Genomic DNA, 6,385 nt, shown 5'->3' with positions numbered 1-6,385 from the left:
GCAAACCTAAATCTACCTCACATGTGTTTTTTTACAACATACATTTACTTCCTCAATTAAAAAAGCATAGTGCAGATAATTAAAAGATAAGGAGAGATCTTGCAAAAAGATAAGTATTAAACCTTAAATACCCTCTAGATCTATATACAGTAGCATTAGTTCTTATATAATTTTTCTTCAATTACAAAGCATATTAATACTTGAAGCAGGCCAGGGATTTGTAAGATGTTAAATCCCATACAAAAATCTCTAATTGTGATAATGTATATTAAAGTATGGTAATAAATTCCAAGAAATTCTAGAAATGAATCTACTTCACTATAGAAGAGGAAACATAACATGTAAAACCCACATGGTAAAATGCAAACCATTTCTGGACTCACATTCTCTTTTAATAATGTTCCAACTACTTGGTCCTTTCTATTCCTAAATGGATGATTAGAAAACACTAAGGGTCTAGTGTGTGCCCTTCTCTAATGCTAGAAGTCCTCATTTTCATTGTGCTTGCATGCTGTACATAATTTACAGAACTAGATAAATCCCAAATCCCAATCAATCCCATTTTTCCTACTTTTGAATAACTAATAAAACAATTTTAAATTACTAAAAAGAATGCCCATTTTCCCAAACCCATAAATTTATGGCTATGAGAGGAATTATTGATTCTCTCATGGATGAAAAGTTTGACACTAAATGTTTTATCTCTCCATTTTCTTGCTTTAAGCAATTCTCAGATTTCATCTTTTGAAATTCTTGCAATAATTCATCAAAAGGAGTCTGCAACTCCTCAATTAAAGCTAGACTTGGTATATTGATAGGCCATCTGCTCAGTGTTGTACAAGAAGGTTGATCTTCCTGGTTATTCATATATTAAAAAATACCATAATTTAGAAATGTGAAGTGCAGTAAATCGATCTTCCACTACCTTAGGCAAGAAAATATTTTACTTACCATGTATTCCTCTTCAAGATATTTGTGTACTTCTTTGCTTATTTTTTCCACCTCTCCATAGTGACTCTTTCTAAGTTGTATGAATTCATTTGAACAAGGTGCTAGTGTGGATTGAATGTTTGTACAAATTTCATGATCCAATTCTAGTAAACCTATATGCACAATTGTCACAAGTTAATTATGGAGACACACACACACACACATATAGCATTGGAATTAAATTTATCTTCAAACCAAGCCATAACTTACAATCAATGGATGGCACGAGGTTTTTATTTCTAGTCTAAAATTCCTCATTGGTGGAAGATAAAGAATGCATAGAATTAGCTAAAATAAGTTGATTTGCCTCTGTGCCACTCCTGCAAGGCTAGAATTATGTCAAAATGAAACCTCAAAAATGAAATGGGAAAAGAAAAATATTTGAGAGGTCAGCATAGTCCAATACTTTATTATTGAAGCAATGGCTTCAATATTGCTCTTCTCAAGTTTCTACACTAATTCTTGTGCACTCTTCCACTGTACTCCAACTGCAGTTATTTTTGCCATACTATACACAAAAATTGGGTGTTTCAGGAGCTGGCACATAAAATTTCATAGAATGTATTTATTAAAATTTAAGGAACAATTTAATTAAATCCCTACCATTCATGTACAATTTCTTTAATAGAGCTATGCCCCCTTGTCACTGATATTGTGTCCTCGACATAGTTAGTTTCAACTTGCTTCATATATATATTCCATTGATTCTATACACCAGATGTGTCATGTCGCATATTTGACATTCCTTCCTATAACTCACGAGTATTATTGATCGTATTTTCATGTAGATCATGTACAATAGATTGTACCTGAAGGATAATAAATCAATAAGAAGTTTAGAAGTTTCATATCTTAATTATAACTATAGAAAGCAGTCTTGCATTTAGTCTATACAAGGTTTTTGCAATTTATAGAAAGCTATTCAATCTATTTATGAAAATAGTGCACAACTAGCTCCATTTTAAAACAAATACTACAAGTAGGAAATTAATGAGATGTTAAGAAATGATGTGGAACACAATGTTAAACTTTAAAGAAACTCTTTTCAATATTAAAAGTATGATATAAGAGAAGAATCACTAATTGTGATTTTCGAGCAGTTGAACTTGCTAGCATTTCTACAAATTTGTCCAAAAGTTGTTTCTCCTCATTTATAGCACACTCCTGTATGCGAAAAAACAATATGTATAATTTTTGTTATACCTCAAGGCATAGAGAATCTTATTATCAAAAAGAAGAAAAATAACTCAAGAGGACTGGATTTTTTTTGAAGTTACTTGATATCTTTTTTCAAGATCCTCTAATTTCTTGTCATGAACTCTTTGCATGTCTTCCACAAAACAATTGAGCTTAGATGCATGCTTTTCAAGGGTTGTAAAGAAACCTGTATTGATTTTAGAAATAACCCTTGTGGAATCTATAGTTCTTTGAATATCCTATATTTAACAAAAAAACAAAAGTTATCTTGGTAGTTTAATATGAATATGTAAAAGACTTTGCATCCCACAAAATTTCTCAATAGACATTATTAGTAAGATGAAAAATGTAAAAACCTCTCTTTGTTGTTCTGCATATGAAGCCATTGTGCAATCTTTCTTGGAAAGAGTGCCATGAAGTTCACTTAGCAAAGATTCAACATCTAATACAACTTTTCCTAACAACTTTATACCAGACAGAAAATAGACATAAACTTGTTATTCATAATGCCTAATGAATGGTTAAGTATGTGAACAAAAAGCAAACATAAACTTGTTATTCATCAGATCATACACCTTAGACCAGAAATCAAGAAATATTACATTCTCAAGTGTAGATGCATGCACATATATTGTTGTGTTGAGTTCAAGAAAAGTAGAGAGAGAACTTCCATCCAGTGCACTTGCTAGGTCATGCAAGTCTTTCATTCCAAAGTCATAAATTGTCTTCAATTTCTCAACCCCATTCCTAAGTTCTTCTATAGCCTAGAAGATAGTATGACCTTACATTAGAATTATGTAATAAATTTGAATGAGTTAAAAATAGTAAGGCTATTGACCCCTACACCAATTTTTGTCAATACAAAGGATTGCATATGCTCTTCCATAGTTGTTAGATGTTGTCATTGTTGGTTTGTAGAATCTTCAACAATCTTATGTAAAACTTCAAGTTCCTGAGTTAACTATGAATGAAAAGTTTAGACAAGAACTTTATTTCATGTCTCTACCTTATCCTTTTGCTCTGAAGAAATAAAAGGAGTGGAGTTAGCATCCAACCAAGAACTTTTTATTTCAAGATCAAAAGTCCTCATATGAATGATAGGTATCAATTTCAAGGAACAAAAGTCCTTTATTATTCCACAAAACAATAATTACCAATTTTTGCAATTAGTCTTGATACATCTTGTGCTGTGTTCTCTAGTTCTAATTGAATCCCACAAGTTTGTTCAACAATTGCTTTTTCTGCACACTAGTATCAAAATCCTATTTCAGTACATGAATAATGACAGAGCTAAATTAGAATCAAATGAGAAAAAGTAATACTAGAGATATCAATAATATCCCCTAACCAGATTGTAGCAAATTGGAGATGATGAATTCCTTTTCTTTGAGCATATAGTTTAGTTTTATATGCTTCTCTTCTAGATTATTCAAAGCAATCTCCGTATCCTCAAGCTTTTTCTGCAAGCCAGCATAATTTTTTTAGGCCCATGAGGACACATAAGAAAAAGTGATTTTCAAGAAAAGCTTATATACACTTATACAGATCCCAGTTATCTCAAGCTTATTGTATAGATCTGCACTTTGAAGTTTTTGAGATTCGTAGAGTCCTTGCAACTCCTCTATTTGCTGTATTCAGGCAATGCTAAAAATTTAGAAGGAATAATGTAAAATAAAGACAAAACCATTCTATAAATGAAGATAATAATTGTACCTTGTCCTTGGCTTCCATTTCTATTTCCATTTTTTTCATCTTCTCTATCATGGCCTGAATTTGAAAACAAGGAGTTTATAAAAAGCAATCTGCTAAATATAGGTAAAAAGTACAAGAACCCTTAGACCACAAAACCTACTTGAAATTCACATGAGACCTAACCTTTTTTTCAGCTTCATCTTGGAGGAAATTTTCATGTGGTAAATATAATTTATCATTATTTAGAGTTGAAAAAATTTCTGTCAACTTTGGCAATATCAAGAGTGCATAATGAGGCATGTTACACTTCAATAGTTCTGCTTTTGCTTACATTCTTGGATGCTTTCATTTCAAAGAATACATGTCCATGTTATATGTTTATGATATTCTTTCTCTTATATTCATACATGCTTCAATACATTTTTGTTCATAAATTGTAAATTCTTGATATTCCAAATCAATGAAACCAAGACAAAATGAAAATATTTTAACAAATCTGCAACTAGGCTGCTACATATAATTCTAAAAGAAATTACAAAGAAACAATGGAGCTCATTCGGGTCTTTTTGGCTATCATGGAAATTCCTTCAAAGAATACAATAAAATCATTAGTTTATATAACTCATCAGACCCAACAAGTTGTACAATACATCATTCAATTGATCAAAACTCAAGTGGCCATTGAGGTTACTTAAATTTTGAACTACCCTTAAGTTTCTTAGAATAGATTTGGCTTGTCAAAAAGATTTTTGACTACATACTTGTCACTATGCATGACTGCATAATAATTTTCTAAAAATATGTACCTTTTTATAAACCTAAGCAAAGGTAGTAGAGAAATTAACCTTTTTTTCCCTTAAAACAACACAAATGAAATGCCCTTTTTTAAATCATGGGTGAGTATTTGCCCTGATTTACACATTTATCTTGACTATGCAACACTATAAGAAGGTAGATAATGGGAATGTAAGCTATCTTTTCTTGATGTATACAAACCCTCCTGCTAGGCTACATGTGCATGGACTAACAACACCACTAATCAAGATATTTTCTTAACTCTTGTTTTCAAGTAGAGGCAACTTTTAGATCTACTACCACCATGAGCTCTTGATAGGAAAAGTTTTCACTTCCATTATCTTTCTCCAAGGTGTGCATACATGACATACATGAACTTTGTAGGTAACTTCATTAAAGGACCAACAGCAATATTGGGCAGACAGAGATATACCATATCACTATATCTCATTATAGTAGACATCTTGGTTAGCAAAAAATGTAGTAGGCACACATCATTTTCTTGATTTATTAAGAGGACAAAAATAATGCTTATGATGCCCAAACATAGAGTTTTCACAGTGTTCAATCAAGACATGATGTCAACATCTGATCAAGTCGAGGGAACTTGATGGAAACCTCCTTAAATTAGGGTTCGAATGGTATCCAAAAGCAAATTTAAAAGTTTACAATTTTTTTTAAAAAGACACTTAGACAATTCTCATCGTTTGTAGTGCTTGTGGTAACATTTCTATGATTTCATTGAATCCAATCTTGACCTATGCCTCCACCTCATCTTGCTTAACTAATCATTGTTTTCTGTTCAAATTCCTCAACATGTAGACTAATTTGATCAAGCACACATGTGCACTACATAGATGTTTAGTGAACACTATTCCTTTGAACCTTCATAGTGAAGGAGGCCATTGAGTGTTGCACCTACTATCTTTGCTAGTGTAATACCTTCTTTGGTAGGCCACCAATGTTGAGAATCCTTTGGGTTATTTAAAACCTCCATTTACCCCCATTTTTAGGCTTCTTGGTTATTCAATTTTTTTTTGAAGTTATCTCTGCAACTTTCTTGACCATTTTGGGTAGTTTTCATAACTCTTTGTTCATCTTGCATCGTTGCTCCACCCTCCTCCATTGTACAGTAACACATATTGACCTTTATTCCAACAAGCTTTGACTTCTTGGCTTCGGAGGGGAGTTATCCTTACACTAACTCTTGTAGATTTGAATAAGCATATCATAGTGCCTTTATCTTTTCTTCTCATATCTATAATTGTTTATCTAATCATCTTTATCTTGGCTTTTATGGATTTGGAATCACTGAAACATGTGTTTGACTTTGGCATGCTTCTTAAACAAAAAACCACAAGCTTTTCCTCATATGTGTGTGTGTAGGTTTGAGGAGTGGAATGAAGTGGCACATTGGGAGTTTCCATTGGAGGGTTGCAATTCCTCTCTCCTTTATCTTTTCTTTAAATCATATACTTTTAGTTTGTACTTTTCTTTTTGTTTCATGTTCTTAGTTGCTGATTTATATTGAACTTACCATTTACAATAGATGCCCTCATCAATCACAAACCATTGCAATGTATATCCAAGATAGTTTTAAAACCAACAATATATTGAAATCTTACGTTCATGTTGATTCATTGTTTGGGTGAGGCACACTATCTACAATGTCTTTATACAAAATTGGAGGCAGCGAGAAACGTGGGAAAGG

General features: G+C 32.1%; 1 pseudogene; it reads right to left on the bottom strand.

Moving 5' to 3' along the window:
• Positions 1–603: 603 nt before the first annotated feature.
• Positions 604–4,179, bottom strand: LOC149541631 (kinesin-like protein KIN-5A; annotated as a pseudogene).
• Positions 4,180–6,385: the final 2,206 nt, after the last annotated feature.

The sequence above is a fragment of the Cupressus sempervirens genome, chromosome 8 (assembly GCF_028749045.1).
Source record: "Cupressus sempervirens isolate cs-2001-9-10 chromosome 8, ASM2874904v1, whole genome shotgun sequence".
Lineage (NCBI taxonomy): Eukaryota > Viridiplantae > Streptophyta > Pinopsida > Cupressales > Cupressaceae > Cupressus > Cupressus sempervirens.
Note: the sequence above shows the minus strand (reverse complement) of the source record. Positions and strands in the feature narration are given on the sequence as shown.